Source organism: Epinephelus fuscoguttatus, linkage group LG7, assembly GCF_011397635.1.
Source record: "Epinephelus fuscoguttatus linkage group LG7, E.fuscoguttatus.final_Chr_v1".
Lineage (NCBI taxonomy): Eukaryota > Metazoa > Chordata > Actinopteri > Perciformes > Serranidae > Epinephelus > Epinephelus fuscoguttatus.
The window spans coordinates 17,031,934-17,044,257 of NC_064758.1; positions in this window are offsets into that span (position 1 = coordinate 17,031,934).

Sequence of the window (12,324 nt, forward strand, 5' to 3'; positions counted from 1 at the left end):
TTTTTATCATTTTATCATCAAAAACCTTTTAAAACATAGGAATCTTACACTGATTTAATTTATTTAGGTATTTCCTTTAATTTGTTATCTTTGTGCACAAAGTAATGGTGCTACTGTAACTAGAACCATATAGGGTTCTTCAGCTTGTCCCCATAGGAGAACTTTTCATTTCCTATCAGAAACTAGAATTTGGAGGCTCATGTAAACCTTTAAAAACTTATTTTTAAAAAAAAAAAAAAAGTTTTATTGTTACTAGGTTTATAGACTACCCACTAATAATATATCTTTATATATATATATATATATATATATATATATATATATGTGTGTATCCTGACACATAGAGACAGACAACCATTCATACTCACATTCACACCTACGGCCAATTTAGAGTCACCAGTTAACCTGCATGTCTTTGGACTGTGGGAGGAAGCCAGAGCACCCATAGTAAATCCATGGTGACTCCACACAGACTCCATGCAAACTCCATGCAGAAGGGTTCCCCTACCTCAGGGCTCGAACCAGAAGCCTTCTTGCTGTTGGGTGAAAATGCTAACCACTGCACCAATGTGCTGCCCTATATTCCAATTATAGAGTAATAGACTACATTATCCATAGATCTCTCCTCTACTAATCATGTTTTTAGTTTAACAGTTTAGCCATCCAGCAGCCTTTGGCTTCATGAGGCTTTTAACAAAACTCATGGTTTTCAGGGGGCATGGATTTTGTGAAAGCATTGCTCCTACAGCCATTACTATATAAATGGTGCAGTAAGGTTGGGAAACTTGGTTCAAAATTGGTACCGATACAAAATTCCAAGTACCAGGTACCTATTAAAAAAAAAAAAAAGAATGAAATGATGGTTAAGGTATCAACTATGGCAGAATACAAATGGATTAAGGGTATCTGAGATACATCTACATCTAAAAATATCATTTGAAACATGGGTTAACACTTGAATATTTAAGGGTGAGAGTCTTTTACCATCCAAGCTTCCAACAGTCCTTGAAGAACTCTTTCTTCCAAAAAGGGTCCTTCAGAAGCAAATGGTTCTAGGTAGAACCTCAGCCCTACTGAAACCCTCATTTCTAAGAGCATAGTTTCTGCAACTCTTTGGTCAAAAAGAGCCAAAAGATACCAAAGCTATCCACTTCTAAACAGTCTCTTGGCTCTTGCTCTTTGGGCCTTATGTGCTTTGCCTCAAATTTCATTGTCTTTCAGTCGTGTGCTGTGGATCACTGGTTGGTTCTGGTTCTTGGTTGACCCCCAGTCCTTGGAGAGCACAGGGAACACTTTGTCCTCCCCTCTTTCTCCTTCTCATTCTTTCATTCTTATTTCTCTCAGTCTCTCTCTCTCTTTCTCACTCACGTTCCTTGTCTTCTGTTTTCATGGATCACTGTTTCCCATCTCAAAAAGAATGAGACAGAGAGAGAGAGGAGGAGGGAGAGACTGCCGTGGGCTCAAATGTCAGAAAGTCAAGGGTTTCCCAGCCAGGCAATTACACAGACTGCAGGACAACAGTGACACACACACGCGCACACACACACACACACACACACACACACACACACACACACACACACACACACACACACACAAACACACACACGCAAGCACACAGTCTAACTGCGGGGCTCACTCAATTTCAAAAAAAGTCACAATTTCCAAATCTACACACACGCATACTTTCCGGTTGCCACCTGTCACTCACACTGAGGGCTGTATACACACACAGACACGTATACACACACTCGGTGAGGTCAGGTGTTTTTCAGATCAGAGCAGCTGTGTGCTCTCCAAAGCAGTAAAATGGTTTTAGGTCCAGTGTTGGCAGGCTTTGATGAGTCTAACACACCACTGAGTTCTAGTTCATTCTATCTGCCTACAAAGGCTCTGACAGACGGCTGCTTGACTGTTATTAGGCACTGCAACTGCACCTGCTTGATGTGTGTGAACACACAAACACACATGCACACGTTCAAATGCATTTTTTCTGCATACATTTACGGGCCATGGGAGAGAAGAGTACAAAGGGAAAGGGACTGGGTTCCTATTGGCCTTGAAAATGTCCTTTCCTGGCCAAAGAGGACATTAAATAAGGCCTTGGAAGTTTTTGAAAATAAATGGAATGTTTGCTTCAGAAGTAATAAGACGAAGATAGCAGAGCTGTTTTACATTTATGATACAGCTCTCAAGTGCTTGATGGCAAGACAGTCAACCTCACAGAGCTGCTAGCATGGCTTCATAGAAACAGAATGAGAGTAAAAAGGATATTTAACTGTTTGCTGCAGTCTTTTGGCTGATACAAAAGAAAATGGCTATTGCTGTGAGTTTGTCATGGTGACAACACGTCAGTTTGGCCATTAAGTGGGGTCATACTAAGGTGTTGGAGTATGACCCACTTTGTTCTGACCTATTCTAACACCTATTTTCCTTATTAAAAAGTAAAATACAACCGTGCCCTAATCCAAGTTTCTGTGTGTGTGTGTGCAGACTGTACTCTTTCACTGAACTAAACAAAATTAAGTTTAGTGCAAGCTATGTACAACATGAATCTAATAAACTTGGGTATGGCATCAAACTTAATGTATGCAGACTGTACAATGACAACACCTATAGTCACAGGCTATGATGCATAATGTAATACCTTCCCATACTGAGTGTACAAGGATGGGTTATTACTTCTCCAACTGTGAAGCACAACATAAAAGGGATCACATAATCAAACAACCCTAGGTTTTGTGGGCACTATATACCAAGGTGTGTCTATGTGTGCGTGTGTCTGCTAGCTGCTAGGTTGCTCACCTGGCAGCTGCAAGTTTGCCGCTATTTCCTTCCATGCTTCATCCATCTTTACGCGATCATGGTGAGAGCTGGAGGACACATCATACAGGCAAGGCTTCTGCTGCCACAACTGGACAAGGTTTTCCTCTTTACCAGAATCCCACACATTTCTTTTAGCCTGTTTTGCCTCCATGACGAGCTGCTATCCATCTGTTTGTTTGGGTTTAGCACTAGTGCGTCATTTCATGCTGCATTTCTATTGGTTGGTTAGTAGACATAGGTTATAACAGCAGTTACACAGTGAGACGGTCATCTCAAAGTTCTGACACTGTCAGAAGTTTATCCCAGGTTGTCTTTGATCACAAGACCGTGACAATGGCCACCCTTGAACCTCTCTCACTGTGCAATGTAGGAACACCGCTTTAGAGCCACGTCCAAAGATATTGCCACATTTCTTCCACGCTGGTCATCTTTCATCTGGGACAAACCAAAATTGCACAGTGTATATTGGGCTTAAGTCATCTAGTTAGTTGGTCCACTATCCCAACAATCACCAATTCTGGTTTGGTCGAAATAAAAACTTGAGTTCATTGAGTTAGATGTGAAACTATGCTGATCTGCACACTGTTCCCCACATATCCCGACAGTCTCTGCCCTGTAGATGTCCACTGTGCAGCAGCTTTCACTTGTTCTTCTGAGGCAGCTACAGTTTCAGTATATGTTTTAACAAATGTTGTTAATGGCAATAAAACAATCAAGGAAATAACAGTTATGGTTATATTTTAAAAGTAGCAAATTGCCTATTTGAAAATGCTCTTGTCCACTGCTTGTGTGGTCATTACTGAAAAACTCAACTCAGTGAGTTTGTGACTTGCCGCAAGTTGGTTTATACAGAAGATTATATGCAAGTTAGCCCACTACAACAAGTGCAATGGCAGCGATACCCTTAAAAATGGCCACCACTTTTATCATCATGCTACGTTGATTTGAATATCCTATGCATGGCTGGTGCACTCTTGGTCTTGTTCCATAGCTTTCAATGCATGGTGACTTAAGTCCGCAGCTAAATGTATCTATAGTGTGTGTCTCTCAATCTGACATGTAGCATTTCAGAGATAGAAAACACAACTGTCACCAATATGTCCTCACCCACAATAAACAAATGGCCAATCAGAGACTCTATCCTGTCCACCCTTTGCTGATGTGATGAATTTTTTTCAGTTGAAACATTTAGTGTAATTACAGGAGATGAAAAGGAAGGAGGAAAAATATTTTTTCTAGACTGTTTGGCCTCCTGTGCAACAATGACACTCATTTAGTGCTAAATCTGATATGTTTGTAGGGTTCTCTTACTAAAGTAGCGTTCAAATATGAAAGTGGTCATTTTAGACACTCAAACATTTTCCTAAATTTTCTTTCATGCTTTCATTTGGTCAAAACTGGAAGCCTTTTTTTGTTCTTCGTCCAATTAAATCTGAAAATGCAGCAGAGAGTTCAGTTAGAGGATACTTGCTGGTTAATTTTTAGGTGATACACTGGCCTCTTTTGATATCTACATGAATATACATGAGACCCTGCACAGTATCTGTGTTTTGGTCAAGCAGGAAGCTATAGGAGTGTTTTGGAGAGCAGAATCTATCAGCTCCTCTCTTCTCATCCTCATGACATAAATCATTAATGAGGTGTGTGTATCCTCCTGCACCTCTCCCTGGTCAGTCCCGGGCCTGCAGTGCACAGTGTGTGTGTGTGTGTGTGTGTGTGCAAATCCACATTTTGGGTGTGCAAATGTGGTGTATTTCTTTATTTTTAGGGTACATACCTGTTAATGTGTGTTTGTATGTGTGAGTGTGAGTCTGGCATGCTGTGTGTTGTATATGTGTGCATTATTATGTGTACGTGTGTTTGCATGTGGGGTGTGTGCATGCGTGTGTGTAGGAGGGAGTGATGCATACACTGGGGTCTTTGAAGTGTAAAGTAACAGGCCTTTTTAAGTTTTGGATGTGAAATATTTATATGAGCAGGAGTGCTGCTTTGGGAGGACGAGTTGAGAGAAAGAGAGATGAGGACAAAGGGATGAACTTGTGTTTAAACAACAACTAAATAAAAATACACTGTGTCTTTTGGAGCAAGTCAATTATTAAATTACCCTGAAAAGATCTGATCATGTCCTCTCACATATTGCTATATCTGTTATCATTTTTACTGTCTTCAGTTAGTTTAAAATCTATAATGACCATTTCTGCAGGTCTGTGGAAGATAAACAAATCAATTTATCCATTCAGCTTACTACCATATATAACTGCAGACCTGATAGCTTATTAGAAAGTCATTGATAAAGGGTCATAAATATCATAACTGAATTTTTAAACATTTAAGCTATTTAACGTCTTCATATCAATTTGCCTGAAAATTACTGAAATCACTAAAAATGCATGTTGGTGAAGATTCTTAGTCATCCAGGTCACGGTAAGTGCTATACTGCAGGCAACTGGATTTGCTTGAGTTTCCGGAAGATGTTTCACCTCTCATCCAAGAACTGAAGAAACCTTTTGGATGAGAGGTGAAACGTCTTCAAGAAACTCAAGCCAGTCCAGTTGCCTATGATATAGTGCTTAAGATCACTAACGATGCACAGTATCAAGAAACTGAAGCACTGATTTGCCTCCTCATGCAAGGGGTAAAAATAACAGGCCTTTAAGAGAATGTTTTAAAAATGTAAATGAATGAGATTTTACTATGTGAAGCCCTATAGAGTATGCCAGTAAACCCGGAACTCCGTTAGCGCTTTTAGCACTTCCGGTTCTCGCGTCTAAAAGTCAATACGTTTTTTGGATGGGATTTTGGTAAAATGCCTCAAATAAGGTTTGTGGTTAACAAAAGCTGAAGCGAGTTTCAGGTTTTGTTCTACGACATAAAACATGTCAGTAAATACCCTACTTGTGAATTTTGAAGCTTCTACGTGTTGTAAAAAAGGCGGTTGCTAACAAGTTGCTCAATACGACTATAAACCCTGTCGGGGACATTAAACATCATCACCCCCGAACAGACAAGAGTGCTGGCAGTCCGCCATTACAGCTTCTTATTTAGCTTAAACAGTCCGATTTCCCCATTATACAATGTTTTTAAAATAAAGTGGCCGAAATCAGTTGAAAGCTTAGTGGCGGTGACGTCAAGAGTCATGCAACCGTGGAGTAGTCATAGTCCGTTAAAGCCTAAAGTTAGCTTTTTACTTCTGGCGATCGCATTTAAGCTTCAAATGCGGTATGAAAGGTGTTCATATGTGAAGATTATCTCGCTGAACAAAACCTATAAGTATCATAAACTTGTGTTAGCCACAGAGCTTATTTTCTGACATAATCCAAAACGCAATGCAAAAATCACATTCACTTTCTCTTCCGGGAACCAGCGCGATGCTAAACTTCCGGGTTTTGATGTCAGCCCTGGCACACTCTATACCCTAAATACTGGAAAATAGGGTAAGGAGCCTGGACATTCGGAGGGAGCTCGGAGTAGAGCCGCTGCTCCTTTGTGTTGAAAGGGGTCAGTTGAAGTGGTATGGGCATCTGATCAGGATGCCTCCTGGGTGCCTCCTGTTAGAGCTGGTCTGTACACGTCCCACTGGTAGGAGGCCCCGGGGCAGACCCAGAACATGCTGGAGGGATTACATAGCTTGTTTGGCCTGGGAACGCCTCGGGTTCCCCCAGGAGGAGCTGGAAAGCTTTGCTGAGGAGAGGGATGTCCGCAACCTTTGGATAAACGGTTGAAAAAGGATGGATGGATTGATACTGGCACCACTAATCTCTTACACAGTTGTATTATCAGGTTGGTGCCATAAACTGTGGGAAAATATTGGATGTAGTCACCATGTCGTCACCCACTGGGTTGTAGTTTAAAACTTTGAGGTTGGCATTCAGGGCATCACCATCTTGTTTTTGAAGCCAAAATTGACCATATTTGGACAAGAAGGTGGATGTGACTGAGAGAGGATTAACTCGCTTTTGGAGCCAGCCTCAAGAGGAAATTAGATGCACTGCAGGTTTTGGCTCTCCTGCACTGGCTTCATTTTTCAGCCAGAGGTTGCTGCTTGGTTGGCACCCATTCCATTTGCATGCACCAGCATTGGTCACGAGTTTCTTGATGCAACACCACCACCTGCTTCCACCAAATTTTATTCCATTGACATCCCGACTACCTCATGTATTAAGCATTTACATGAATTTCAAATGTTTCTTTCAATATGTGTTCATGTTCATCAGAAGTTGTGTATCTTAGGTTCTGCCAGGTGTGAAAGTTCAATGATGGTTTGTGTTGAACCTGCTCAGATTAGTAACAGAGCATCATGAACAGAGCCCACACTGCCAAACTCATTTAGTACTGTATTATCGTTGTAACAAACATATAAAACTTTGACATGAATTGCAGCTGATTTAAGGTGCATATTAAAATGCATATTTCTTGAGCAGATTTTGGTCATTTGGTACCAAGTTTCCATTTTTAGCACAGCTGGAATCTTCCGCCAACGTGCAAACCGCGTGTTGTTAATGTTGCTCTTTTCTCTGCATTACAATGTGCTGTCAATCTAAATCAATGAATATGGGCCTGAAAAGAATTCAGTGAGAGCTGGTGAACTTGGCACTCCTTCTGTGTGTGTGTATGTGTGTGTGTATTGAGGGAGTGTTAAAGGCTAAACTGAGCGATTAGAGGACAGGACAAAGGACAGAGGAGGCTGAGACCTTTATAGAGAGCTGTGTGTACTTTCGAGTGCATGTTTATGAGTCTGCGGGCTTGTGTGTTCGTGCTCACGCTCAGTGTGTGTGTTTGTGTGTGCGTGTGAGGCCAGACGTCAGTATTGACAATAGCCTGTTGAGACCTGGGAGGAGACTGGATTCGTTAAAAGAGGCCTTGAACAAACAGAGAATAGAGACGGAAGGATAGAGAAAGGGGGGGAGAGACGGGCGCAGGGGCAACGTTTGGTGGGGAGGAGAAACAGAGGAAGAGCAAAGGGAGGGAACGAGAGGGAAAAGGTACAAATGAGAAAAATGTGGATGTATGGTGTTATCAGGAATTGCAGAGGGAGAAGAACACAACTGGCATGGAGGGGTGCATGAGTGTAAAAATAGAGGGAAAAGAGATAGATGGAAGAGAGGGTAAATGAAACAAAGACTAATTGGAAGCAAGGAGGGAGAGAAAGAGGGATTAGGGAAGTAGTGAATGATTAAAGATGGAGGGATCAGCAGAGAAGAGAGGGAGGAAGGGAGGCAACAAAAGAAGGGTGGGGTGACAAAGGAGAAGAGTTGGATGAGAGGAGATTAGGATGGAGGGATGATGGAGAGATGGATGGATTTAAAGGGGAGGAGGCAATTTAGAATAAAGGTAGAGGAAATTGAAAAGAAAACCACAGGCTTCTCCAAGTAAAGGTTAGCTGTGACGGAAGAAAGAGGCAACAGGGTCAAATATGTGTGCGTGCGTGTGCTGGGTGTTTGTGTGTATGTGTGTGTGTGTGTGTGTGTGTGTGTAAGAGAGAGAGAGAGAGAGAGATAGATAGATAGATATATAGATAGAAACACAAAAAAGAAATATTGCTTTGCTTTGCACATGCCTCTCTGTTTCTGTGTGAATGAAAAGGGAGGAAAAGGGGTTCTAGCTGGTGTGTGTGTATGTATGTGTGTGTGTGTGCTGGTGTAGTAGGCGTAGCAAATCAATAACTGATAAATAAATTATAAGCCACAAAATTTCAAAAGGCACCAGCAAAAACAAATGATTCAAGTACTCACAAGCTACAAGAGGGGAAAGGATGGATGGGTGGGCACTGTAGTGTGCACTGCAGTGTGTGTGTGTGTGTGTGGGGATGTGTGTGTGTGTGTGTGTGTGTGTGTGATTCTGTTGTTGCAATGGAAAATATGTGCCGGATGAGTTGTGGAGGTGTTGATGTTGTAAGCACGGCGTGACATTTTTACATGCTTACGTCCGGTTTGTGACATCAGAGAGCGTTTTACAGGCTTATCAGCCTTTGCGTCTGGTGTCAAGTATCAGTTTATGTGAAAAAGGGCTCAGAAGCAGCGCAGTGCTTAGAAGTGCTAAAGAAAGAAAGAAAGAGGGGGACGGAAGTATACGGAAGGAAGGAATTAAATAACAAACCCACCAAGATGATGAAAAAACCCCAGTAGAAGAGAGCTGGGCAGAGGTGCACAGGTCCTTTAAATATGCTACTTATAATATCATTATTATATACATTTCTGGAAAACATCATGGACCAAAGGGACCTAAACCTCTTGGTAAAACTAATGAAGAGCTGATGGGAAAATAACTTCCAACAAGTTTATCTTTGTCAGTGAGGTGGAAGAGAAAACAAATGAGCCGTGATGCCTCATGCCTCAAGGGAGCAAATCTGATCTTAATGAGGTCTTAATGCTGAGTCGCACTGACTACACCACTCATATTTGTATAAAATATAAAACTTTCAACAATATAAAACTTGGGAAGGTTGCAGTCACATGACCAGTGCACTCATTGGGGTAAAAAAGTAAGTAGTATAATGAGCAAAAGTCTGCACAAGGAGGCAGGGTGGGGTTGAGTGGTTGATGGGTCAAACAAACGCAGGACTTTCTCCCAGCAGACTGGTGTTTGGGACCATGTCAAACCAAATAAACTCTGAGTTATTTTAAGATACTTTGCCACAATGTGTCTTTTCCTGGACCTAAATTACATAAGCTCGCTTCCCTAAACCTAACCTGCGTAACTTTACGTTGGGTACATAATGTGACATTGCCATTCGTGGGGTGCTAACTAGTTAGATATCATAATATAATATCATAATATAATATCTAACAAGTTAGCTTACATTTGTATATAATATTGTATATATTATATACAATTGTATGTGCACTTTCATATGTTATCAAATTAACTGTTTCATGAATATTTATTCCTTGACATTATTGATTCATCCTTTCTGCTGATCTAAATGTGTTTTCATCGACTATTTACATGTAAATGTTTACCTATGTTGTAGTTGAATATGTTGCCCATTGAATTGTAAATTTAACAGAGAGGTCTGCAACAATACTGCAACACAGAAAACCAATCTTAAGCAAAGCTTCGCAATTTTGTGTTTTAAAGTTTATTAAAATGAGTGAGGCTAATTGTTCCATGGAAAGAAAGAAAAATAGCCTACTTAGAACAAAATGGTAAAGGGCCAGCGGAAATTATGCATGCTGTAATATGGTGTTCATCAATGCAAATGATGTTTTTAAAATCCAATTTTTACCAGGATCTTTGCATCATTAATTTTTTATATCTGATTTTTAAAATAAGAATGGAAAAAAAGAGCCCGATGAATAAAACATGCATAAAATGGGATAGGCTCTTGAATAAAATGATCATGGGGAGGGCTGATAGAAAAACAGAGCAGTTTGATTTGTAGAAAACTGAATGTAGAAATGAAATGGACTCCAGGTCGCTTGCCTGTTTGGTCTGAGTGCTACACAGTGACAATAATATATAATCTCCAGTCAAGAAGATAGAATGGCTGGTTGCACTGTCCTGTCGGACTGTAACACAGCTTTGGTCAACACAGCTGGATAATAACTGATTACAGCAGAAAGAGAAACAGCAGCTAAAAGAGGGCACATCTGTTGATACCACTGTTTCATTGTAGTGTTTCATTTCTCTATTTTCTGTAATTTTATTTTCTTATTATGTCAGTTTATTTTGCTCTATTTCACTCTAATTTCCTCTGTTTTATTCTGCTCACTGGTAACAAGGGAGACACTCACACAGCAGATCACCAGTTGTTCTCACACACACACACACACACACACACACACACACACACACACACTTCTCCCAGTCTCCAAGGACCTACCGTGTGTGTGTATAAGTGTGTGATAATGAAAGCTGCTGACTGGCAGTTGTGATTGGCTACCTCTGCAGCCTCTAGAGATGGCCGTCTGAATGGTGCCAGCTAGACGCCAGACAGACGGCACTGTGTGTTTATGTGTGCGTGTATGCATGCATTTGTATTTACCATCAGCAGGTGTTTGTGTGTGTATGTGTGTACCTGCATGAGTGTAGATCTGTGTGACTGTGACATGACTGTGTGTGTGTGTGTGTGTGTGTGTGTGTGTGAGTGTGTGTCTGTGTGCGTCACTGATACTGTACCGCGCCCCGCTGTCTGGGGCCTGATTATAGATACAATGAATTAGTCCATATTTTGTGTTAGTGTGTCCCTTAAGGTGTAGTTTTACACCCTGATTGTGTGAATCCTATTTCTATCTGTGCCTTTTGGTTTATTCTCTCCCTCCCTCTGACTGTGTGTTTAATGGATTCACCTCCATACAAATATCATTACGTTGCTCTAGAGTGTGTATTTCTTATAAATCATTACCAGGTGTGCAGGTAATAAAAGTATTAACTCAGACACCGCCTTAATGACATCACTTTCAAGTGACTTGCAACTCTGGTGAACTTTGACATGCAGATCCACAGTGTTGACAAATAGCACGCTGTCTTGGCGGTGCTGACCTTTGTGGGGACGCAGAGATTTATTTTTATTCAAACAGAACAATAGTCTACACTTATGACCAACAGCAGTTGATGTAGGCCTTTGTTAAACTGTGTGAACTTATTGCCCAGTTAAAAACCGAGCTAAGCTAACAAGTTTGCTTACTGATTGTTAGAAAGGCCCTCTTCAGTTTTTGTTGAACACAAAGGTGTACAGGTGTGAAAAAAATGTCTGGAAAGTAAACAGAGCTTTAGCCAGAAATAGAGAGAAGCTCTGGGAACTGTTGTGACTGACTAGAGCTAGCCTTGCAAAACGGCTAACTATCCATTGGCCCACTGGCTACAGCACAGCTGTAGTTAGATAGTCAAAAAGAAATTGCGTCTTCTCCATACCTAAGTGCTTTACCATGTCCTTGATGGAAAACATCATGAGGTCAAGGAAAGATGTGAAGGAAAACTCTTAAAACTCATAAAGACTTAGATAAAAAGAAAATTTAGGTAGGCCTACACTTACATAATTACTCAACAGTGGATGTTATCTATAGAGGTCTGCTGCAGTAAAACTACAATGTTCTGAAACTGGACTACCAAAAGGGCATTATTTCGCCCCACTGCATTCTTACTGTGTTGTTTCATACAGGCTATATAAACATGTAAAACCTGGTGAAAAATATTACTTCATTACAAGGTGCTAAATAAGCAGAACTTACATGATGATCTGGGTCCCATGTTGGACACGTTGATAGTTGATATCTTACTATATAATGACGAAAACTCTGTCTGTGTTTTGTGTCTGTGTTTGTGTCTGTGTGTGTGTCTGTGTGTGGGTCTGTGTGTATGTTCCACATTTTTCTCCTCACTGACTTGGTCAATCTATGTGAAATTTGGCACAGTGGTAGAGGGTCATGGGAGGATGTGAATGGAGCAATATTACATCAATTGGCCAAAGGGGGGCGCTATAGCAACCGACTGAAATTGCAAACTTTGAATGGACATATCTCATGCCCCGTATGTTGTAGAGACATGAAACTTTGCACA